The sequence below is a fragment of the Chiloscyllium plagiosum genome, unplaced genomic scaffold (assembly GCF_037043375.1).
Source record: "Chiloscyllium plagiosum isolate Xiang-an unplaced genomic scaffold, Cpla_swu_hap1 HiC_scaffold_29, whole genome shotgun sequence".
NCBI classification, from domain to species: domain Eukaryota; kingdom Metazoa; phylum Chordata; class Chondrichthyes; order Orectolobiformes; family Hemiscylliidae; genus Chiloscyllium; species Chiloscyllium plagiosum.
In genome coordinates, this window is record NW_028270167.1 from 81,912,637 (window position 1) to 81,940,006 (window position 27,370).

Sequence of the window (27,370 nt, forward strand, 5' to 3'; positions counted from 1 at the left end):
GGAAGCTGTTAATACTGGCGATATTAACAGGGTGATTAACCTCCCTGCAGCAAGTTGAAAGAAATCACGTGGCGAAAAATGTTAACATCAAAATAAATTTAGGGGATGTTCCAAATTGCAAGGCAATATCCTGGAATGGATAGAACATGCCAAAACTTGACATCAAACCGTGAAGGATCTTCGTTTTAACCAGTTGATCTATGGGCGCAATCCCAAATTACATTCCATGTTTTATGATCCATAACATTATACCTTTTATAGTAACCTCCCCGGTGCACAAACCGAGGCCATGCTGCTGGATTTGCTGTTTATTCCAAACCAGCTATGAAGGAAGCTGAGTTAAACTGAGTTAGAGAAGCGTCGGATTTCGTTCTTTTGTTTTTCTGCTCACTACAGTGACCGACATACAATCAGAAAGGCATCTTGCAAGGTCTGAAGTCTCCGAGAATGTTTAGCAAAATGTACACTTTTGCATCCAGGGTAAAATATAACCTTTGACACCAATGATGTGTTCAATGTAACAGACAAGGTTAGAAAAAATGCAAAACTCAGATAAAAGTATAGAAGTTGGCGAGGATGTGATTCTCCACCATAACAGTCAAAATATTTGAATCCTTTCCTCCAGCATAATTGGGATTGATTGAACATTTCCACAAGTGTGTAGTGAGCAGAGGTGAAGACACACCTTATACCTTACAAACTCATGTACATGAAAATTATTATGTACATGACAGACAATGGGCAAGGTTATATTTCATAAAGTAATACCAATGGAAATAATTTTATTCAATGGACAAAAGCATAAATTCTGTTATCGGATATTGTACACCCCAGACGTCTTAATGGAATGGAGGGAATAGTCAGGTAAAGCGAGTACTGGAAAATCAAGGCCTCAATTCTTAGAATCCCTTCGGTGTGGAAACAGGCGCGTCAGCCCAACAAGTCCACACTGACCATCCAAAGACTAACCCATACAGACCATTACCCCTACCCTATTTCTCTACATTTACAACTGACTAATGCACTTAAACTTCACACCCTTGAACATTGTTGGCAATTTCGCATGACCAATTCACCTTACCTGCGCATCTTTGGATTTTGGAATGAAACCCACGTAGACTCGAGGAGAATGTGCAACATGCACGCAGACCATCGCGCAAGGCTGCAATCGAATTCGGTTTTCTTGTGTTATGAGATGACCTTGTTAACCACCGTGGCACGCCAATGACATATCAAAGAAAATTAGAGGAATTGGAATGCGGGGTTTGCAAGAAACCCAAGAGAATTTTGCACTGATGATCCAGTGTTAGACATGTGCACCTCCTTTACATGTGGATTAGTGTGGCTTGAGAGGACACAAGATCATAGTTAAAACTATAAGACATGACATGTCATTCACACAGAAACTGACTTTAAGACAGTAATCGTGACAGTAGTGATGTGAAGAATACCAAAATGATACTGGCTTTGCAGAACTGTATTTTCTCAAAGTGCAGGGCAGCACCTATGTTGTTGTTAGCTCTGAATGTTTCAGTAACAGCCCGGATACCTCAGTCAAGTTGTAGGGTGGAGCACGTTTGAGATCGAGGACAACCGTTTAAGTTAGAAAAAAAAATAGGACTCTAAGCATCAACCAGTATCAGGGTCAACTTGATTTGTGTGAACAGTGGTGATATCCGATCACTGCTCGTGCAGATAATCGCCTCTATAATACGGCTTCCTGTTTAAAATTTCTATTGGATCATTTATTTAATTATTATCTGATAACAATCTTATTGTTCTTTAATCTAATGCGTTTGATGCAAACATTAAAGGGCCTGATGGATATCATTTATTTAGTGACGGAAACTCATTTTCTTATTGGTTTAAGCTGTTTGAGTCCATGGAGATTTGAAACGTGAACAAAACCAATTATTGTCAAATGCCTCCGCAGGGTAACAGTCTAGTCTTTCAGCCACTGCACAACTCATCCACAAAAAAGTGAAAATGGGATAAACGAACTATTTTTCATGTGAATAATTGAAGCTGTTACTTTTTGTCGGTAACATTATGCCCCAATTCAAATTTGGAAGTCAATCAGAAGTCATTTATTACAGAAAAAGGCCTTGACAGTCAAATGTACTTTCTTGCAGATTACAGGCAGCGAGCTAAGTTTTATGCAGAACCACAAGATAGTCACATGGCACACCCTACGGGACACAGAGCTCTGAACTTTTGCGGTTTTTTTTAAAAGCTGACAGCTGAAGTCATGGCTGTCTGAGCTCTGCTGCATAACCAGAAACCATGACCACAGAGGTTCTTCAGCATATCGGTTTGCAGCAAATCTAGCAGGACATCATGTCATAGTGTTGAAAGCAAGATACAGTGAAAATTTAATTTGAAACCTTCATGTTTCGTTTTCAATTCTCATCTTATGGTCAGAGGCATGAGTGAGCATGGCGCCGGACCACTGACAACCAAATATCGTGCGTTTCTATGCCTACCAGTTACACCCAGCATAATTCTCGCAGACAAAATTTGCAACATGAATTGAGAAGGGATATAACTAAAGAACAAACAATGACAAAGGCAATGAGAAGAATCAATATATATGGGTTGTAAGAGCCCTAACAGACGCTAAGAAGCCATCCAACGTAACCATTTGCGTCATAGTCATGGAAATGCCTCTATTACTCATTACTTTGTCTACTTCTCGTCATATGTGGTCTGCCAATTTAAACATACTGTCTGAGGTGTTCGGGCTGTTAGTGAAACATTCAGAGCTAATAACAACATGGGTGCTGCCCTGCGCTTCCAGCAAATAGTCAAGGGCCATGCATTTCGGCAAAGGCAGTATCATTTTTGTTTTCTCCACATCACTACTGTCCCGATTACTGTCTGAAAGTCAGTTTCTGTGTGAATTATGTGTCATGTCTTATCGTTTTAACTATGGTCTTGTGTCCTTTCGAGACACATTAATCCATTTGTAAAGTAGATGCTGGTTCGTCAGTGCAAAATTCTATTGATCGCAGCATTCTGTCATGTTCGTTACTTCTGAGGTAATGATCACTTTTGCACACTTACATGGGGATTCCAAGACTGTCTCGCGTTTTTGACTTCCGTATGATCTTAGCAAAAGATCTATGAAATTTTACTTGTCTCCCCATGTATATGCCCAATGCCTCGGATAGTGGCTTGATCACCAAGTTCTCCAAAGAAAGACAAGGCACAATCATCACCAAAAGAATCTGTGAGTTTCATAATTTAACTTGACCTGCCTTTTTACTGAAATGCATGATAATTTCCAGTGCCAATTCATTCCATTTCCAGTTATTGTTCGTGCTGTCTCGTAATCCCCTTTCAGATTTTGATTATCAAAATGGATAACCTCGCATTTCTCTGTATTAAACATCTTCCACCTTGCATTCAGCCATGCTCTCCAAACAATTGCACACCACAATCTCCACAGTTTATGCTCCCTCAGCAGTAATCTGTCATCTTGGGAGATTTACGTATCTCTCAGGTTAACAACATTGAGTTTGGAGTTCGCTGAGCTGCTACGGTATTCAGGGATTCGATGGGATGGTCTGGTGTAGTTGCGACTTTGTCCTGCAGCTGTCTCAAAGTTAAAGTGACGGTTGACTTGTGAGAGGAAGATTGTGACTATATACCATGAAGCAGGCACATGAGTGTCATTTAAGATGTACTTCGACTGTAACAGGAATGGGCAGGGAGCAGAGGAATAGAGACTCTGAGAAAGTAGGCGGCAGGTTCAGATGGAGGATCTGTATTGGCGGAGTCGTGGAGGGCCAAAGGGGCCGTTCCTCTACTGTAATTTTCTTTGTTCTTTGTTCTTTGTCTCCCTCTGTCTTTGTCTCTTATCCCCTTCCACCTCTCTTTAACTCTGTCTCTCACTCGATATCGCTCTTTCTTGATTACGTTGTGTCTCTCTTTCTCTCTCTCTCTCTTCTGCCTTTTTTCTCTCATTAATCTTCTCTCACACTCTTCCTCTCTAACTCCCTGTCTGTTTGTCCCTTCCCTGTCTCTCTCTGTGTCTCTCTATCTCGTCGTCTGTCTCACTCTGTCTTTACCTCTCTCCCACAATCTATTATGCTCTACGTCTGCCGTTCTCTTGCCTGTTCTCTCATTTTCTCTTCTTCCATTTTTGTCTCTCGCTCACTCATTGCTTCTAATTCTCTCTGTGTCCCTGTCTGCATATTTCTTTTTCTCTTCTGTATGTCTCTTTTTCTCTGTCTCCCTACTTGCCTCTCTATCTGTCGCACTCCCTCTCTATGTATCTTTCTTTGCCTCTCTACCTGTCTCGCGTTGTATTGTTCTGTCGTTGTGTCTCACTCTTTGTCTCTCTTTTCCCTCTGTGGGCGTCTCTCTATCTCATTGTCTCTTCCCTCCCACCAACTCTCCCTCACAAATATTCTGTATCCACTTGTTTGGCTCGTTCTGGTTCCCATTTTCTCTCTCTTCTTTTCTCTTTCCATTTGTCATGCAACTCTTTCCTTTTTCTCTTTCTCGCATGAAAAGCAGTTGTTTCCTCGTCTTCCTTTGACTGCTTGTCTCTCTCTTTCACTCGTTAATTCTCTCACACGGTGTCTGTTTCTCTCACTGTATTTCTTTCACTCTTTGTCCCTCTGTTTCTGCCCATTCCTTTCACTCTTTCTGTCCTTGTCACTTGCAGTACCTCTTCTTTCCCTCTCTCACTCTCACGCAGCCTTTGCTTCTTTCAATCTCCTCATTTTCACTCCCTCATTAATATCTCTTGTCTCTTCTATCTCTCTCTATCTCTGTCTGCCTCTCTCTGTCTCTGTCTCTGTATCTCTCTCTCTCTCTCTCTCTCTCTCTCTCTCTCTCTCTCTCTCTCTCTCTCTCTTTCTCTGTCTCTCTCTCTCTCTCTCTCTTCTGCATTTGACTATCTGACATTCCCTAACTACCTTTGGCTCTAAGTTTGTGCGAAGATTTGTAGCTCGGGTGCTCGTTGTTGTGGTTCTGTTCGCCGAGCTGGAAGTTTTTGTTGCAAACGTTTCGTCCCCTGGCTAGGCGACATCATCAGTGCTTGGGAGCCTCCTGCGAAGCGCTTCTTTGATGTTTCCTCCGATGTTTATAGTGGTCTGTCCCTGCCGCTTCCGGTTGTCAGTTTCAGCTGTCCGCTGTCGTGGTTGGTATATTGGGTCCAGGTCGATGTGTTTGTTGATGGAGTTTGTGGATGAATGCCATGCCTCTAGGAATACCTTTGGCTCTCTCTCGTTCTATCTCTCACAGTCTATCTGTTCCTCTTTCACTTTATCTCGCTTTCTCTTTCTCTCTCTCTATCTCTCTTGTTTGCTCTTTCCCTGTACTTTTCCATATTTCTATTTATCTCTATTTTATTCTTTGTCTTTCTCTTGTCTATCCCTCATTTTTCTTTCTGTCATTTTTTTTTTATTTTTTGTTTTGCTCGGTCTTACCCTTTGAATCAATCTCTCTTTCTCTCTGTTTCTCTTTCTTTCTCATTCTCTCTCTCACTTTATGTGTCTCGATCACTCAGTCTTTAAGTCTCTCGGCTGATATGTCCATTCTGTTCTTGAAGCACTGAAGATCTTGTGTCCCTTGGACAGGGAGCCTTCCAGAATTACGAGGAGAAGGGAAATCAACCTGCTTTTGTCGTAATTGAGATACCCATCATTATTCGAGAAAGGGGATTGTCGGCATCTGCAATTTACCAATAACAGAAATTGAGCGACCTGGCTTAATTTAATGTGATCGTTTTCTTAAAATTGCATTACCTTTTCAAAAGAAGCCGACACTTTGCCAGTTTTTTTTTAACTCTCTGGGGTTTGTGCTCAATCCAAGAATTCTCCGACATTCTCTGGGAGAGTTTGCCAGAAGAGAAAGAGAGAGACAGGAAAGCGTACATGTTGAGAGAAAAAGAGTGAGAACAGAGACCACACAAACCGGGAGCTAGCAGTGCAGAAAACAAGAGAGAGAAATACCAATCCACTCTGGCAAGATGTGATCCTCAGCGCAATCTGCATTTCCTGGATCAGATAAGCAGGGATAAGGAATCCATGGGGAACAGGTGCCATGCACTGGGCTGTTCGTTCGAGATTCAGTATATGAAAACAACGTGTGTTGTTTATGAGTTAACATCGTAGCTGATAGCTTTGCATTGGGTATGTGGGAGTCGAAGTGACATCGAGGATGTTCAAAATCTTCCTCGATTCAGAAGTTCAATCGTTTGGTTGTGATATATTTATTAATCAAATTTATGCACGAATGTCTGAATCTTTGGAGAGGAGCATTTGAGATTTATATTGAAAGTGCAATGGCCAATAGATCATAAGATCATATTACAATTAATTCATGTCGGTTCCAATCCGTTCATTTTCTGATCTATTCGTATTCATTGCAAAAAGCTCTTATTATGACCTACTACATTTTAAGCAAACTTTGCCACAAGCTAACAACGCATACTGTGTATCCCACACAATGCACCAATGATCCCCGCACGATCTCAAACAGACCCTGTCTCCCAAATTAATGATCCTCACTCTCTCACACATCGAACGTGACCTCAACAGAATTATTTACACCCCATTGCACATTCATGCTCCTTTCACAATACACTAATCCAGCGCCGTCTTGCACTCACCTTGTCACGAATACAGTAAGTTAAACACTCCATCTCACACACAAATCGTCCCCAATATTCAAAGCAACAACCCTGTTCCCAATACAATAACTTGCATCCCATCGCACACACATACTAATCCACGATAAAACGATGCACACCTCATCGCAAATACACCTTATTCCCAACCTAATAATGCACAAACCAGTTCACTAAACACCATGCCACAAACACTGAAACTCCATCCGAGGCATATCATGCCTGCAAAACAACAGACAGCACTCCATCTCGGATACACCTGCCCTTAGCACAAAAGGCAAAATCCTATCTCATACATAACTTGTCGCCTATACAGAAACTGCACCCCATCTCGTATGCATCCTGTCACCATACAGTAACCTCCTCTCCATCTTGCACAATCCCTGTCCGATACAAAGGAACATACAGCACAAGTCATGCACACGCTTTTCCTCCACAGGAACCTGCACTCTATATCACACCTACCCTGTCCACAATTCAATAACCCACACCCGATCTTACATACACCGTCTCCTGTATGAAACAACCCCCATATGATAACATGCATTCTGTCTATAATGAAATTACCCACATACCAGCTCACATGTACACAATCTCCAATACAAAATCTCGCAAAAATTCACAAGATAAACTTGACACAATACAATTAAACAGTAAATAACTCACATTCATCCTGTTCAAACACAATAACTGACACGCCCCTTTCAGCAAACAACTCCATCCTGGATATTGCCCTTTTGCTTCCAGTTTGGGACTGTCATCTGTAATAATTCTCCTCCATTCACGAATTTATGCTGTCCGTAGTTTTTCTGGGAGGAAGCGAAAGTATACATTCTGAAAAATGCGGCTTCGATGTGCTTTAGGATCAATTTCATTACAGCTAACAATTACTGCCTCAGCCAAACGGCTTTGAAGGTAATAAGAAAAAGAACATTTTTGCAATGGCAGGGGTGTGACCATTTCTCTGAGTGATGTGCTTCTCTGGTTTGATCTGATTTTGGCATTCTGTTAGTTCACTGAGTGAAGTCAGTTAGTTTAAGACTGCTGGATCAATAAATAGCTACATGGAAGACGATGTTCCATGTTGCGAGCTGTATCTGTCTCCTTTGCGACTCTGTGATTTTTTTTCTCTTTGTCCTTTTGTGCCAAATGGTGAATGCGGGGATTGATGCAAGTTTTTAGAACAGCATCATTATTTTGGGATAATTTGGTTGCGTTTTTGGATCGGTTACGTTATTCGGAATTCTGTTCTCTTTTGATCGCGTTTCAGTCCGTAATCTTGTGAATAAATTCTGCTTTCCTTAAACTGAGTGCTTTCACCAGATGCATTCCCACTTGGAATATCCGCACTGCATCTGCTTAAACCAACTAGCAAAATTAAGGTTTGGGTAACTTTCTAGAAATATTTGGAGGGAGTCTGGTCTGGTCCATACCGAGTGTATTAATAAAAGCTTTCACTTTTATGATATGTTAGTGACTATCACCGCCTGACATCCAGCCAGATCTCCCCGTGGGCCAAGTATAGGTGCTCCCAGAAAGATTCCTCCTCGGTTCAACAGTTTGTACTTATGCATTTAGCGCCCTCTGCTCATCTTTCTCCTCTGGAATTGCATCCTTTTTCTTTTTTCTTTCCAAGACTATTATTCTGAATTACATTTCTCAGCACAGATATCAGTTCATACATTTCTGACTGAAATGTCATTGGCCCTCGTCTGTTCATTCGACCAATTTCTTTGTGCCCGTTTGCCATTTATTTCTATTTTGCTCACAGTTCACAACAAATTCTATTCTCTAATCGTCACCAAATTCCTGTCACTGACTGAGTTTAAATTCCGCTCACTGACTGTAGTTCAACCTCTGTCACTGACTGAGATTCATATTCCACTGACTGAAAGGCGATCAATCACGATCACTCTTTCAAGTCGAATTCCGACGCTTATTAACATTCAATCGCTGTCTGTGTTTGAGTTTCAAACCCCGTCATTGACTGACCTTGAATCCCTGTCACTGACTGAGACTCATACCCTGGCACTGACTGAGATTAAACCCTGCACATCAAAAACGGTAATAATGCTATGCTTTCGAGAAAACCTGTATTCTGATCACTAAATATTGGGAAAATAATTAAAACATTGCCCTGTTCTGAAAATAATATTTAACGATTTTGTAGTTCGTGTCATTCGGGGGAATTTCTATCCGTGTTACTGTTGTGCACGTCATTACATTGGATCCATTCTTCAAGACAAGTCTGTCAATCCTGATCTGAAATTCGTTTTCACCACTTCAGCGTTATTACGCTGCAAATCTACAAACAAAAATTGCATGACATAAAATCTTTGGAAAGTTACGAAAAAGTAACATACACAAACTTAATATTTCCCCATCTTCCTTAAATGACAGACATTTTATCAATTTCACTTCAAAAGCTTCATCACCACTAAGGTTGAAACAAACGACCTGTGGTTTTTGCAAACAACCTAGCATCCTTCTTTTTAAACAATCATATAGTTTTCATTTCTCCCATCATCTGACGGAAGTGGAGAGTGTGTTGTTGGAAAAGTATAGCAGGTCAGACTGCATTTGAGAAGCAGGAGAATCGACATTTCGCGAATAAGCTCTTCATTAGGAATGTGGTGTGTGGGCCGGGGCTGAGAGATAAATGGAAGGGAAGTGGGATTTGTGGGGGGAAGTTAGCTGAGAAAGCAACAGGCGAATACGGTGAATCAGGTGATCAGTATGCGGGCGGAGTGATGGACAGGTGCAGATTCCGGTGCCGAATTGTTGGGTAAGGGAAAATATAGTTTTCTCAGGGCGCAAATGTTTATCATGGGGGGCATAATTTTAAAATCCAAGAAGGAAGGTTTAGGAGAGATGTCAGAAGTAATGTGTTTGCACAGAGTGGTCGGTGTGTTGAATGCAGTGCAAGTCGTGGTAGGTAGCATTAGCGACATCTCGCATTTCTCGTGTATGCACAATGAATGACAGTAAAATGTAGGATATGTGGTTTAGTTTGAGATTTGGGTAGAATAAAAGGTAGGCACAACGTCTAAGGGCGAAGGCCCTGTACTGTTCTGTACTTTTCTATGCTCTTCGGCAAATTATATTTCAATAATTAGAAATCTGCAAAAATTGTGAAAAATTGTGACTGCCTTGGTCGGACATGAAATACCAGTGGCATTGAATATTTGTTCACTGAAACGCAATAATTTGTTGAAACTGTGCATACTGACAATGTAAAAAAAAAACACAGGTGACCCAGTGAGATACGATTGATGAGAAAAGGCAAGACACTGCCAAAAGATGAAAAGCCTTTTCGTTACTTTCCGACGTAATCTTTAGATGTAAGGGTCACATTAAAAGATGGAGAAACAGAAAGTGAGGACTGCAGTTGCTGGAGATCGGAACCGAGAGCGTATTGCAGGAAAAACACAGCAGGTCAGGCGGCATCCGCGGAGTAGAAGAATCTGCCTTTCGGATATAAGCAATTCATCAGGAATGAGGCTTGTCGGCCACCCTTGATAAATGCATGGGAGTGGAGTGAGGGTGGTTTGAGGGTGAAGATGTCTGAGAAAGGGATAGGTGGATGAAGGTGAGGAAGGTGATTGGTCAAAGCGGGAAGTGATGGTCCAATCGAGAGGCTGTGCCCAGTTGGAGGCTTGGGACTGGAATAAGTGAGAAAATCCCAGAGGGCCTCCGTCTTCCATGATCGCAACTTCCTTCCTATGTGTCTGACGATACCCTCCAGCACATATCGTCCACTTGCTACTTCACCGACTTTGAAACCCACCCCTCGCAACACAGAAAGGACACAACTCCCTGGTCCTCATCTTCCATACCAAAATCTCTACATACATCGCATCATTCTCCGCCACTTCTGCCAACTCCAAACGGACCCCACCGCCAAAGATATATTTCCTTCCCCATTCGTATCAGCATTCCAGAAAGACAATTCTCCATGCAATTCCCTCGTCAGGTCCACACCCCACTCCTGGCACCTTTACCTGCTACTGCAGGAAATGAAAAATCTGTGCCCACAGTACTTCCCAGACCTGCGCCCAAGGCCCCAAGGGATTTTGCCACATGCATCAGTAATTTACCATACCTCCATCAATGTCATCAACTGCATCCGTTGCACCTGGCGTTGGCTCCTCTCCATCGGAGAGACAGGATGTCTTCTGCACATCGTTTGTGAGAAGATCGCTGGGACAGTCACACCCACCAACTCCAACGCCTCATGTCTGAACACTTCAATTCTCCCTCCCACTCCGTCAAGGACATGCAGGTACTGGGCCTCCTTCATTGCCACACCGCAGCCACCCGACGATTGGAGGAAGAATGCCTCATATTCCGGCTTGGGACCCTGCAACCACACAGATAAATGGCTGATCTCTGGCAGGAAAAAAAACACCGGTTCATCAACGCCACACTCTCAGGAATCCGATTCACGAGAGAAGAAGAAAATGATAGCCAACTCCCATTCCTAGACGTGATGGTACAGAGAACACCAGAAGGAGAATTCACTACAAGATTATACAGGAAAGCAACACACACAGACCAAGTCCTAAACTATGAAAGTAACCACCCCAACACACACAAACGAAGCTGCATCAGGACACTATTCAAAAGGGCCACAACACACTGCAGTACACCAGGACTGCAAAAAGAAGAAGAGGAACACCTATACAAGGTATTCGCCAAAAACGGATAACCGCGCAGCTTCATCAGCAGATGCCTAAGAGAAAGACCACGGAACGAAGACATACCACAACCAAAATGACGAGCCACACTCCCACACATCAGGAGCATCTCAGAACTGACTGCCAGACTACTGCGACCCCTAGGACTCATAACGGCACACAAACCAACAGCCACACTCAGACAACAACTCACCAGAACGAAGGACCCGATACCCAACATGAGCAAGACGAATGTAGTGTACACAATACCATGCAAGGACTGCACTAAACACTATATAGGACAAACAGGAAGACAGCTAACAATCCGCATACATGACATCAACTAGCCACGAAACAACATGACCAGCTATCCTTAGTAGCCACACACGCAGACAACAAGCAACATTAATTCGACTGGGACAACACTACTATCATAGGGCAAGCCAGACAGAGAACATCCAGGGAATTCCTAGAGACATGGCATTCATCCACAAACTCCATCAACAAACACATCGACCTGGACCCAATATACCAACCACCACAGCGGACAGCTGAAACTGACAACCGGAAGCGGCAGGGACAGACCACTATAAACACCGGAGAAAACATCAAAGAAGCGCTTCGCAGGAGGCTCCTCAGCACTGATGATGTCGCCTAGCCAGGGGACGAAAACGTTTGCATCATTCTACTCTCTTTAAATGCAGGGCAGGTCGCGGAAGGCTGGAGGATAGTTAGTGTTATTTCTATGGTTGAGGAAGATCGAGATATATTATTTTCAAAAATTATGGTTGGCCGAGACTCACGTCAAGGTCGCAAAATAATTGCTTAAGTTTCTTACGGGCAGCATTTATCTGATTTTGGAAATGCAGGAGAGTGAGCATGGCTTTATGCTGAGGTAGTCTTGTCTCACAAATCTGATTTAATTTTTTATGGATGTGATGTCTGGACTTACGACAGAGGATGGTGTCTGCATGGACTTCACTGAATTGTTTTCCAAGTTCCTTCCTCGTGGAATTGGTCAAAGTATTACGCCAGGTGGATCAGAAAGTGAGTCGGTCTTTTAAAAGCCAGAGTTAATGGTGGATGGTGAGTTATAGACTGGAATTCTGTGAGCACAGGGCTTGCAAATCCACCAATGGAGTAACCTCGATTGTTTATATTTGATTTGTTTTATTTGAGTTATTATCTACACCTTAAAAAGATACGCTCAAGCATATAGTTGTACATGTTATCCAGGCAAAGCTAAATTGAACTCAGTGATGGTAATGGAACAAACTGCAGAATATGTCATGTCCAAACGAAAAAAAAGTGTAGAGAAAGATCTATTCTAAAACTCTATGAGGTGCATTCATTATTTTTATAACAATGCAGCAGATGCTGCTCTTGCACCGTTTGGTACACAGTTTCAAAGTTTTTTCTCTTCTGGGATCACTCTTCATTTGGGTCCTTTGCCACAAGTGCACGAGAAGACACAGACGACTCCGAATACGGCTTTAACGTGGCTCGCTGAGTATTTAGCTCAGATCGGAAGAGAGGTCAATGATCCGATATATTTCACAGCAGGAACAACACTTCTATTCATTTCGAATCACAATGGTTGTATGCAACAGTGCCATTATTCTTTCCCCTTAATCTGTGCATCAAATCCAGCAAACCACCTGATCAACGAAGGACAGCCCAGTCGGAAGCCCTACGTCCCCATGTTTACAAGAACCCGTAATCATCAACTATTGGGTTCTTGCAATATATCCTATTATTCATAATCCAAAGTTAACGATTATAATCTATTACAGACATTTACCATACTTCCTTATTAGTAAGCACTTGCTGAATTGTGTTACTCGTAGTATTCATTGCTTGAGCTACCAAATTCTACTCTTATATTTCCCACTGTCCTCACCACAGGAGATAAAAAGGGAGGTTAGTTATTACAAGTTTCTGAAAAGTTCCGATCATCAGCTCTAAAATAATGCTAATTAAACGCTAAAGACTTAATGTGTACTGCTATTGTTTTCATTTAATACAATGAATTGTGGGTAGTTTCTGTTCCAGCTTACGTTGGAGGGTCAGTTAGTCAATGCCCTGCTGTCATTCAGCTGCATATTGTTCCATATTGACTTCTGATATGGAAGTTACTGCCCTTATTCTCATTATCCTTCCTGCCTAATCGGACATTTTATTTTAATTATTACTAAAATTTATTCGCTGGCACAGCTCAATGAACTTGATTGATCTTCTAGGGTCTGCCAAGACATCATCCCAAAATTATCATTTGTCCCTGTAATTGTGCTATCCTATTATTTTTAATGTTACTGCAAAATTAAGACTGTCTGTTCTCACCTATCTCTTATAAATCTGTGTCCTACACGCATCTGCAGGTATTGTTGTTTGCAAGAAATCCCTGTTACTGAGATCGTAAGATACTTTGTTCAAAGTAGACACTGCTACCTTTACATTACTCTGTGTCAAACCAACCATTGTGCAAACAAATGGCCTCAGCTAGTTGAGCATCAGGTATTTAATTCTGTTACTGCAGCCATATTTAGGTCAATGGGCGACCAGAATGTGCCACATCTGACCAGGAACTGCCCCAACAGCATGCAACTGAAGATCGGGGATCTCTGTGCAGCTTGATTCCGGGTTCTGTGGACAATAACTCTTCACTAGTAGTTTTATATCCGGGTATTCTTCTGGAATGTCAAGACATGATACAAAATGTGTCGTGCCTTATCCATTTTAATTCTCATTCCTCTTTGACTTCACGCTTCCATCGAAATGTTCCTCTTTCAATATATATCTGCGTCGCACCAGAAGTTTGTAATTACTGCTTTCCTGATTATTTATCGCTTTTATTTCCTTGCCACTCGTCTCTGAAACTAACTTTGTGTCCTGACCTTTTCATTATCACGTTCTGTTCCGTTATTTCCATTTATGTTCTTCTCCTTCAAAGAAACTATAATTTCATTCTAATCTAGCATCATTGTATTTGTCTCCACTTGAATTCTTGCGTGTTATGTTAATGCAAAATTGCTGACATTCCGTATTTGTGATGTTTTAAAAGTATTAGACTTTGTTATGGATTTATTAATGCACGTTCACCTTTCCATTTGTTCAACCACGTCGAAAGGAATATGTTAACGTTGTTGTAGACTAGCTCCGCGTCACGTTGGATTGTCATGCAAATGTTTCATAACCATAACAGATAACATCATCAGCGCAACGTCCGTGAAGCTTTCTTGATATTTATATGTGCCGGTCTGTTCAGGTGGGTGGCATCACTTCTGGTTTGAATGTGGGATCTCTGTCAAAATGCTTGTGGGTGGTATTATGGTTTGAAAACCAAATATTTTAGAATTCTTATGCGTGTCTCTGTTTAGACTGTCCAGGAATTGTGACCTTGATCAAGTGAATGTGCGCTGCTCTTTGCATGTGTGTACTGAGGCACACTTCAGGTGTTTCGTATCGTATAACTTTTTTTGTGTTACTATCATTTTTTTCACAATGTTTTAAATTGTAAGTAACTGAGGAAGTCAAGAGGGAGGAACAAAACTAATAAAGAAGGAAGGCTTCACTGTCATCACCAATCAGGAAATATTCCTGTCTCGATCTTACAACCATGAAGAATGCTGAGAACTCAATTAAAAACTATTTTGCACATCTGTTTAACACAGCATTTACTGAAAATGTTTGGTGCATGGTGTTCTCATTATTATCTGTGAAAGATTTATGAAAGAAACAGGAAAAAATACACATTATTCTATGTGTCAGCTAACCAAACAAATTGAGAGCAGAAATGCAGTTTGTGGAAACTGCTATCTGTCTAAAGTACATGAAGAAGAGCAGACAGGGTGTTTCCTTGAGACAAAGGGAACGTGATTGCCGGATTTAAATTTAAGAGCGAGATGGATCGCATGGAAAGGAACATAATTTTCCCGAGATGGACAGATGAATTACCATGGACATGGATTTACAGTAACGGGAGAGAAGTTTCAGTAGACTTCTAAGGATTTTTTTTACTCAAATGTTGACGTAAATGTCCAACTCGATGGCTGTAAGCGGCCAGAACTCTCTTAGTATTTCAGAAACATTTAGAACAGTACTTGCAATGCACAGACATTGGTCGAGGGCTCAAAAGCAGAATTCGTAAAGTTAGTTATAATCGGTAGGCTCTGCTTTGTTGTTTGTATTCTGTCATTCTCTATAACTCTATAACAAAGAACAAAGAACAATGCAGCATGGAAACAGGCCCTTTCGACTTATAGACATGTGTCGCCACTTTTTGGTCTTTCACAATAAAATTGTCCTCGCTTGCAGGAAACGTAAACCACGCTTTCTGTTCTGAAAATATCTTCGTCAATGTGCTTCTGGAATAGTGGCATTGCATCTGCTTCCACACGAACCTCCTCCGACAACGCATTCCAGGCACTCATCGCCCTTTCAACACAAAAAAAACTTCTCACACATCTCTCCTAAATGTGAGCCGTGGCACCTTGAGCCAGTGCTTTTTCTTTCGTAACTGCCTCCTTATGCTGGACACAAGCACCATGGTTTCCACGATATCAATGTCAGTCACAAATTTATAAACACCTTGTAGGTCACTCCTCAACTTCCCGTGCTCGAGTGAAAGCAAGCCCTCTCTGTCCAAACTTTCTTCACGGTTCAAACCACCAAAACAGGAAATGTCCCAGTAAGTGGGACAGCATGATGGCGTAGTGGTGAGGCGATGCAGTGGCTCAGTGGTTAGCACTGCTGCTTCGCAGCGCCAGGGTTCTGGCTTCAATTGCAGCCTCAGGCATCTGTCTGCGTGGTTTCGCTCCAGGTGCTCCAATTTCCTTCCACAGTTCAAGGATGTGCAGTTTAGCCGAATTGTCCAAACTATTTGCCCATTGTACGCAAGGATGTGTATGTTAGGTGCGTAAAAGTTTGTAAAATGTATGCTGAAAGGCAAAAGGTCTGGGTGGGATACTCTTCGGAGGTGCAATGTGGGCTTGTTCGGCCGAAAGGCCTGTTTCCACACTTTAGGGATTCTACTTTTTAAAAATGTACACTCTCCAGCGCATCTACATACTTCTGCTTCTGCAGTGACCAGAACGTTATTCGATGTGCGAGTATGGCCTAATTAAATATCGATAAGACTGCTATCGTTGTACTCAGTTACAATGTGGGGAGGTGTCTCTTTTTAATACGTCAGCTCCCTGTGCTGCCACGTTCAAAGATCTGTGCACCACCACATTCAGTATGTTCACCATGTCAATACTGTGAAGGGTTCGGCCATTCAATTTATAATTTCGATCTGCACGTGCATTGCCAAATACATCACCTCATAGTTGTCCAGGTTAAATTGCGTCCGCCATTTTTGTGCCCATGTCTCCAAGTGAGTTACATACTGCTGCGTCCGCTGACAATCCTCCTCAGTAACCGCGAATCCAGCAACCTTTGTATCGTCCAAAATCTTACTAATAACAAGAGCTACATTTTCTTCCAAATCACTCACATAGATCACGAACAACAGATGTCACAGCACCGATTCCTGTGGAACACCACTAGTCACAGTTCGTCATTCTGAAACAAAAATGCCCTTGACCGCGATCATCTGCCTTACATGACATCGTCAGTTCAGTATTCAACTTGGGACAGCATCCCTGTAACATGTGACTAGATGTTTTGTTCCAGTTTTCCATGACCAATGCATCCAGTATTCCAAATATGGCTGAACTAAAATCTAGGGAGAGGAACGCTATCAGAGTCTCGTCTGTCTAGTGTATTTAGAGGTGCAAAATATGGGCATGGCGATGAGTAATGCTAAGGATCTGAACTGTGCACTGTGACCTCTGTGTCTGAAGATAAGACTGTGCGCATCCCCTCATGCCTTTGTGAAAAAGAGGATTGTAGTCCAGAATTGTGCACGGTGCTTCAATTATTTAAGATTCAGACAATCCATGTCTCTGCACAATGCTCACTTTTCGTTCTATGTGATAAATGTCAAATAAATACAAAAGAAAAGCCTCAATTATTGCCAAGTGCAGTTATATTTGAGGTCGGTGTTGCTCATCACTCGAACACTATTGTCTAAGAAAGTGATATGATGACCACAGCGAAACACTGCCCTTTACTTGTAGTCAACTGAATCAGTGCTGGGGCCAGAACGGTGAACAACGAAAAAGATGCTTCTTGTATGTATCTTCCAACATCAGGAAACGTGTCAATATGCCTGTCCAGAAATCACCAAAACAAATGTTGACTAGCACGTACGAACACTGAGAGGAAATTTTATCAGGAGCTTGGTGAACCCATGTTGTTTTTATCTGGCCCGGGGACAGATATTGCATGGGCAGCATTGTCTCCACTCGTTCAGTACCTTCATTATGTTTTAACTTGTTATCGAATCATTGGCCCTCAAAACGTCTCTAGCGTAACCATGGAAAAAACATTTTGTGCTATGCACCCAAAATATTGTAGCGGTTTGCCATCACAAAACCAGTTTATCCCATGCAAAACAGACTTCCTTCTGTTCGGGTTAAAATGATTCTAAATAAGAAATACATACGAAGTGATGCAAAACATTGTTTTAATTTACTTTATTCTCCCCACGATCATGTTTGCTGCTCTTTTTTCTGGTCAACTTATCGTTCTTTCTTTGCCTCTTTCTGTCTTTTTTCCTTCCTCTCATTCTTCTTTCTTTCGTTCACCCCTTCACACTTAATTGTATCTCTCTATCTGTTTGCAGTTACTGCCAAGGTTTGACTTTGTTTTGCCATTATTCCCTCTCTCAGTCTGTTTCAATCATGTGTGTTTTATTTCCCCTGTTATTATCCTGTTGCGAGCAACTCCTCCACATCACTGTTTAGGTCAAATTCCTGGTATGCTGTTGTATGTCTGACCCAGGCAGAACTATCCGACAGAATAATGAGGTATTTCCCGCATGAATCCGGTTATCGTTTGTAATTTATTTGCATCTGTGGCTGATCTTCTCTAACAAGTGTTGTGATGCTCTCTGAGGTTCTTTTAAACAAGAATAACGAATAAGCTCGCCTTGAATAGGAACGAAACGAATATTGTCTTTCTGTGGAAAACAAGCACAACCGTGGTATTGTTGAAATTCCAAATATCGTCAGTTTAGATTTCTAAATACTATTACCTGTTAGATGCAGATGTCTTTCCTGAGTGCAACGCATGAGTTATGAAACTGAGCATCCTCACTCAAAGTATTTAAAGAATGTAGCCGAGACCCTAACATTTTTGTTTTCGTATTTCATAGGCAGATGTGGATGTTCCAGATCTGATACAGCAGGTTAAGCCACTCAGCCTTAAGCAAAAGAAAACTTATTTAAGCATGGCAGTTTAAACATTACAAATGAAAGCAGAACTTAGAATAACCTAATGGAAAACTTAACCAACCCAATACAGTAGCGATTGCTAATTAATTATTCTTATAGAATAAGATTCAATAATCGCACCCTGGCAAAAAAGGTTGTGACAAAGACAGATTCTTCCAGACAGGAGGCAACGACATCCACAGAGAAGATCTCAAAAGAAATTCAGATAACGTTTTACTGGAGTTCCCAACTCTCCTGGCTCGCACAACCTGTGACTGTTACGGGGAAAACCGAATAGAAAAGAAAATATATACTGGGGGAAATTAGTGTTCCCCTTCCATTATTAATGCAGACTCTTCGGCAATTCTCCCATTATGACCTTCTCATTTTTCAAAGGACAACATAACTTTTGAAAAGTAAAATAAATGACTGTTTCATTGTACATGCAAAAACAGAAATCTAACGAGTCTAAAATTTGTGTTAATCTTATAGATGTGAAGATAGTTTAGTATTTGTTGCACACTTACATATAGCAGTTGCTATCATTAGCCTTGACAGTATTACAGTTCCATAAAGAATCTGAATAATGCAGAGTGAGTTAACTAACTTGAGCTTTAGCTTCAACAGAGATCGGATTGAATACAATGCCACAGTTAATTGAGACACAGCAGAGCAAAAATTCCGTTGAGACTACCAAATAACAAGGTAGTTTCTCTTTTGGACTTCAATAATTAAAGCTGCATAATGTCATTGACGGCAATCCGTGTAACGTCTTCTGATATATGATGAAACACCACAGAAGCAGATGAAACTTTATTCACGCTTCAAGTTTCTTAAGTATGGACATTGGAAATGACTACAGAGAAAAACATTTTCATGAAAAGTCCAAGCACGTGTGCAGCAAGACTTGGAAATAAGTTCAAGTTTTAGCTCGGAATTTGCAACAAACATTCATGCAATACATTATTTATGACGTTTAATGACATGTTTATTACTGAATCTCCCACGTGGAAAGCAAATAATATGTTTTTGTCAAGGCCACACTTCAAACTGCATTGAATTGAAATGAATTAATTAATTCTTTCTCGACAAATGCCTGTCACATGTTATTCAACAATTTATGACATTCAATTTCTTTATTGCCCATGCAATTTGCGAGAAGTAGCATTTTCTGCAAACTGCATTGCATCAACGAACTCTGTTATTTTGACAAAATAAAAAATCTCGTCTCGCAGTGTGCCTCATGTCGTGACAAAAGGGCATGAGAATGAACCAGGAGCAGAGGACAGGTCTCCGTCATTCATCCCGTCGAGCCTGGTGTGCCATGGCTGATGCCTTGTGAAACTCCATGTTTCTACCTTTCTCCCATTTTCGTAATCAATTTGCTTAACAAACATTCACGAAATGGGTTTTCTTCGAATTAAATTATCACACGACATGGAGTCAACAGCCGTTGGTGGAAAGTACTTCTGAACATCTCCCACCCTTTCTGTCCAGATGTGTGTCGGACGTTTTTTTCTGAACGATCGGGTCCTATTTTGTCTGATTGTCTACAATAGTTATGAAAGCTGCAAAAGGTGAATATCGTTCACGTTCATCTCGCTTTTGTTTACCTTTCATATCTTGAATATGTTGCTTGCAATGTCCCTTAACATTCAAATCCCGAGGGATAATAAGCGTAACTGTTGTTATTTCTACTTTTAAATTAACCTTATGTGCATCTGTGCGCGAGAATGAGGGATCACAGAGCCCGGCAGAGAATTCGTCTTTCCAAGAACTCTGAGACAATTGAAGTGTCATAGAGATGTGGCGTTCATCATAGAATATCTTCAGCATGGAAGCAAGGCATTCAGCACATCGAGTCCATACCTTAGCTCTTAAGAGCATCCCACTCACTCTTACACACAAGCTGATTACTGTCATCCAGCATTCCTATGTCCAAGCCACGTAAACGTAACATTTTTGGACTGTGGGAGGAAACTAATGTAAACACAAGGCGAATGTGCAAACATCACACATACAGTCGCCCGAGGCTGAAATCGATCATGGATCTCTGCATCTGAAAAAATGGATTACAAAGGAACCACCGTACCACCGAATGACAGGCAAATAAGAAAGAGCATATGTCGAACTAGGAACAGTCAGGGAATGAACCAGAATGGAAATATTGAATGAAGGTTCCTTAGTTGTTAGGCGCGAACAGATGAAACCAATTTGATTGAGTTATTGAATTGTAGACTGACTGAGAGAAAAATACGCACGGGAAAGACATTTGCAGATATTACCTAAATGAAACAGTGATACGTCACTATACAGTGGGTCCAGATAAATTATCTCAAACACAATGGAAACAGATAAGAAAGTTTTATGATGAACTTTACACAATACTTTTATTTTAACTAATTCATTTCGAACGCTTCCATAACATATCACTTTATTTAATCAGTACAATTCAGACCAGGAGTTCCTTGCCATTCGGGTACTGCCTCAAGTGGATTGGACTCTGGAAAATCTGGTGCAAAAAGGATACTGTGTTGGTCAGACAAAGTCTGGTCAAGTGACCTCAAACTCAGTCCTGTGCAGACTACTCAAAAAAGATGACTTCGAATGGAGGGGGAAAGAGGGATGAATCACAGCAGTAATGCTATTTTCGTAATGTCTAAATGGAAACTGACATTGAGAAGAAAGCTTGGAAACAACGTACGGTTACAGTTAGGTATCTGGATTAATATTACTGAATCAACGTGAACAGGAACTCAGAAGAGTGCCAGGGATATAAAGAAATGCGATGAATGATAATGTTATTTCTGATTTAAGTATTGTTTGGGTGAGTCTGACATCAGCGCTGAGCAAGTTGTTGGAGGATATTCCGAGTGACAGGATTTACATGTATTTGGAAAGGCAAGTTCTGACTGGGCGATCGTCAGCATGGCTTTGTGCGTGGGAGATCATGTCTTACGACTTTGATTGAGTCTTTTGAAGAAGTAACAGAGACGATTGATGAGTGCAGAGTGACAGACTTCAACTTTCCGGACTTTAGTATGCCGCTCGACAATGTTCCTCATGAGAGCATGCTTAATACGATTAGATTTCAAAGAGTGCAGGGAGAACGAGCCGTTTTGGGTACAGAACTGGCTTTATATAGAAGGCAGAGGCTGGCGGTGGAAGCATGCTTTTCAGAATGACCAGTGACCAGTGAAGTGCCACAAAAACGCGTCGTGCATCAAATGCTTTTTATTATTTATACAAATGATTTTGATGTGAACATAGGAGGTACACTGAGCAAGTTTGCAGATGACACCAACATTGAAGGTATAGTGGACAGCGAAGAAGCCTATCTCAGAGCATAACGGGACCGTAATCAGATGGGCTAATAGGCTGAGAAGAGGCAGGTTGGATTCAATTTCGTTACGTACAGTTGTTGCATTCTGGAAAAGCAAATCGGAGCAGGGCTTATACACGAAGAGGTATGATCATGTGAAACGTAGCTGAACAAAGTGATTTAGCAGTGCAGTTCTTAGTTCCTTGAAAGTTTAATCGCAGGTAGATCGGACAGTGAAGAATGCTCTTGATATGTTTCCTTTATCGCTCTGAGTACAAAATATTGGAGTTGGGAGGTCACGTGCGCCTGTACAGGACAACGTTTGGGCCGCTTTTGGACTGTTGTGTGTAATTCTGGTCTCCTTCCTTGCGGAAGGATGTTATGAAATTAAAAAGGTTCAGAAAGCACTTTCCAGGATGTTGCCATGGTTGGAGTGTGTGAGCTGTAAGGAGAAGGCTGAATAAGCTGGGGCTGTTTTCGCTGGAATGTAGGAGGCGAAGGGGTGACATGGAAGATGTTTATAAAATCATGAGGGGTATGGATAGCCTAAATAGACAAGGTTCTTTTTAAAACTGCCGTGCTGACATCCAGAAATAGAGATTGAGGTTGAGGTTGAGAGACGAAACATATGAAAGGGATCTAACGGGAAACTTTTTTCACGCAGTGTGCTGGGTTAATGGAATGAACTGCGAGGGGAAGTGTGGGAGGCTGGTACAATTACAGCATTTAAAGCCATCTGGATGGGTATATGCATATGGATTATTTGGAGTGATAAGTGCCAAGTGGTGACATTTGGGACCAGATTAGGTTAGGATAACTGGTCGGCATGATCGAGTTGGACCAAAGGGTGACTCCGTGACTCTATCACTTTCTGTCTCTGAGTTGAATTTCCTAAATTCAGTGATTTGACTTCTTTCCTTTCTGAGATACATTGACGATTGAACTTAGCTGTCCAGAGCCCTATCTCAAAACATGACACGATGGGAAAATCGGAATATGTTTGAAATGCCGCAGGGCGTTCAAGGATACCAGATGGATATCACAGTAGATGCAGATTAATTTCAAAAAAGTGTGTTGCGAGTCATCTTTGTCGGACAAGTTCGTAAAATATTACATTTAACATATGACTTAGAAAAGGAAGCAGTTTTTTAAAAAGACAAAATGAGTTATCCACAGAGATATCCCCACTTTTCAAAAGTTCATAGAGCACAGAACAGGCCCTTCGGCCCACGATGTTGTGCCGAACATTTGTCCTAGCTTAAGCACCCATCCATGTACCTATCCAATTGCCGCTTAAAGGTCACCAAAGATTCTGACTCTACCACTCCCACAGGCAGCGCATTCCATGCCCACACCACTCTCTGGGTAAAGAACCACCCCTGACATCTCCCCTATACCTTCCACCCTTCACCTTAAATTTATGTCAACTTGTAACACTCTGTTGTACCCGGGGAAAAAAGTTTCTGACTGTCTACACTATCTATTCCTCTGATAATCTTTGAACCTCTATCAAGTCATCCCTCATCCTTCACTCTCAATCTATCCTCGTACGACCTATTCTCCATTCTAGGCAACATCCTGGTAAATCTTCTCTGCACCCTTTCCAAAGCTTCCACATCTTTCCTAAAGTGAGGCGACCAGAACTGCACACAGTACTCTAAATGTGGCCTAACCAAAGTCCTATACAGTTGCAACATCACTTCACGACTCTTGAATTCAATCCCTCTGCTGATGAACGCTTATACACCATAGGCCTTCGTACAAGCTCAATCCACCTGAGTGGCAACTTTCAAAGATCTATGAACATAGACCCCAAGATCCCTCTGTTCCTCCACCTCACTAAGAACACTACCGTTAACCCTGTATTCCGCATTCTTATTTGTCTTTCCAAAATGGACAACCTCACACTTGGCAGGGTTGAACTCCATCTGCCACTCCTCAGCCCAGCTCTGCATCATATCTCAGGCCCTTTGCAGCCAACAACAGCCCTCATCTCTATCCACAACTCCACCAATTTTCGTATCATCTGCAAATTTACTGATCCACCCTTAGACTCCCTCATCCAAGTCACTAATAAAAATTACAAACAGCAGAGAACCCAGAACTGATCCCTGTGGAACTCCATTTGTAACTGGGCTCCAGGCTGAATATTTACCATCTACCACCACTCTCTGACTTCGACCGGTTAGCCAGTTTTCTATCCAATTGGCCAAATTTCCCTTTATCCCATGCCTCCTGACTTTTCGCATAAGCCTACCATGGGGAACCTGATCAAATGCCTTACTAAAATCCATGTAAACTACACCCACCACTCTACCCTCATCCACATGCTTGGTCACCTCCTCAAAGAATTCAACAAGACTTGTAAGGCAAAACCTACCCTTCACAAATCCGTGCTGGTTGTCCCTAGTCATTCAGTGTCTTTCTAGAAACTCATAAATCCTATCCCTCAGTACCCTTTTCATTACCCTTTCACTTCACACAACGTCATTTTTTCAGAAGACCGACATTCATGCCTGTTTTCGCTAAATGAAACAAATCCAAAAATGCTAATTTTTCCCCATTCAATTAAAGGCTCCACTTTCTACGTCATTTCAGTTTATGGGAAGTTCATTGGAACGCTCTATTTTCGGATTGCGAGTAATACCAGCATTGAGATGATTTGATTTGGCATGCCTGATTGAGATAACAGCTCATAGAGTGCGCAACGCTTTGGCCTTTAACAAAATTAACGTAAAATGCTCAGTTAATCAAGCTATGTTGAACGTAACTGATGATCATTCCGATGCGATTTTGATGTGGTTCTGGTTCTGGTGTCACTGGATGATCACAAAATCACTACAAGTTCAAAGAAATTCATCGTGTTGTTTCAAGGGAGGTTTTACTGAATATAAATCGTGAAAATTATCTCCATTGACAGAAGTAGATGACGTTAATTCAAATCAGTTGACAACAGAAAGCACGTAGAAATCATGTCAAAATCAAAACTTTGATTGGATTATAGCATAGACGCAAGTGCTTGTGCAGAAGTATGAGATTTGCAGAATGAAGCTCAGTTCAAGTAGAAAATAAGGTAATCGTATCATCTCGTAACCAAAGTTTTAAATCCGTTTCCACTCACAAACCAGGGTCACCAACACACGTAACAGGAGGAAAGTTTTCGAGATAACATACATGAATATAAGTCCTTCGGCTGTCTCCCTTGTGATTGCCATCACTCTTACAAATTCTATGAGGGTGGAGCCTTTTGTGTTTTCCGCTGCTCATTAATACCTGTCTGATAGTGAAAACATTCAGTAGCACAAATAGAACATGATGCAAGAACTCTACTGCTGTGCAGAGCAGAGAGAATTGAACTTCTCTGCCATGACACAAATCCACGGGGTGTTCAACATTCGGTAGGAACCAGTTAGCATTAACGATCAGCTGACTTTTTTTATATACAGCACAGTACTCCAATTATTCCAAGAATCACATCTGCTGTGTAAACGGTTCAATACTTACTTCTCCACTTCTTGGAAGAAATGGTCAAAAATCGGTCGAAAGTAAAAGCGACAGTAAACTCGACAGATGCATGTGTGGCTGCATTTAACACTGCTGCATGTAGTTTACACATTGGGATATCCCGCAGGAAATGAAAATGATCGTGATAGACAAGAACAATGTGTCTTAGTATAAGGTCGAAGCTCAGGACAAGTAGGTCCATCACCACCATGTATCGTGTGGTACATTTGGAGAGACAACATTGTTGACAACATAGTATTACAACCGTCAGTGTGTTAACTGTAAGTGGAAAATAAATTCAGAATTTGTAAAACAGGTTTGTATCATATTTGAATTATTATATGTTGGACTTTCAACAAATGCTACTGTTTCATGTGTTGTGATAAAACTATTCAACCTAAATCTTTTTTTAAAGATGTGTGCTGGAGTTTAAAGCACATTTGCTTTATTAAACCGTGGCAAACTGAAATTTACGAATTACGCGTTGAGTAGTTTAATATTCTTCCCTCCTCCAGATCATGGTTTTAACACCAGCCACCTCTGCTGATGTCACATTGAATGGATTAAAAAATTGGTAGTGCCGAAGTGCCCAAACCAGTGGTCAGCAGGTAGCTCCCGTGTTTGTATTCTCGGAGGAGATGCAGTCCTAAATTCGGCAGACAATGTAAACTTCTGAAACAATGATATGTCTTCTATGAAAAAGCCATTGCTTTTTCATGAAGTAAAGTAGATCAGTGCCCGCATTGGTGTTAGCCAACTAATGATATCGCATGAAATGCAAAGATTTCACCGATATTAATCTTATTTCAGTTGGAACATGTGGGATATGCCATAGACAGTGTGGCCCAACAAATATTGACTGTACACAATAATTTCCTTCTAGTTTAGAGCCAGGATAACAAAAAAGATCAGGTACACTTACCTGATCTCATCAGCAAGGAATGTGCTACGAATGCATTGGGCACCACACGTTGTTTTCTTTCCAGCTGAATTAAAGTTTCGTTCTCAACGTCAATGTGACTGATAACAATCACACTGACCAAAGGTTCAATTGATGCAAAGGAAAAGTATTATATTGCCTTATCAATCCTGCCTTTAAATTTTGAGTTTCAAGCCTGAATATAGTCGTCACATCACCCAGATCAAAGCAGCAGCTCATGGTAAAAGTGGATGCACTATTGCCTTGAATAATCAATTATAAGAGAGATCTCTTCATCAAATTGTTGTCGGTTCTTAAAAATGAAATAACGAAACACAGAGTAGGAAACAATGGCTTCTTCACGTTTCGCTTTTTAAAGTCCTGTTCATTTGTTCCATTTTTTTATTTTGCTTCAGACAGGAACGGAATTTAATTACAACGATCAGCACACACAGGGAAATTGGTCGCCTTGTCTGACGACTTTCAAAAGAAATCAGGTAGAAAGAAATTCTATAACGCCTCCTCTTACGCCGCCATGACTAAATTGCACGTAATGTTACACAAAAATAATCCACGTAAAGGGTTGCACTGCAGCAAGGTGACATTTTGCAAGAGGTCCATAGCACACCTTGCATTACCACGTGTTAATGCAATTTTCTCTTTAAAACTTAATGTCAAGTCGAATAGAATTACTAACAACGTTCGCTTACAACTTCTTTCATTTCTCGAGATGCTACAGCTGACGAGGCTCGAAAACAATCTCTCCAATCTCAAGTGCAGCGTAATTAAAGGCATACCATCTTCCCCCAAACGAGCCCACTCGTGAAAACCCAGAACTGAGCTTCATTTCGCCTGGGAGCAAGAACTGTCCCCATGGTGACAAATACCAAGCCGACCCGATGACGGCAATACCTTGTGAAGCATCTTGTACGACACTCACAAACGAGAGCCAATTGGACCCCCTTGACTTGCGGATCGATTCGGAGGAACTGC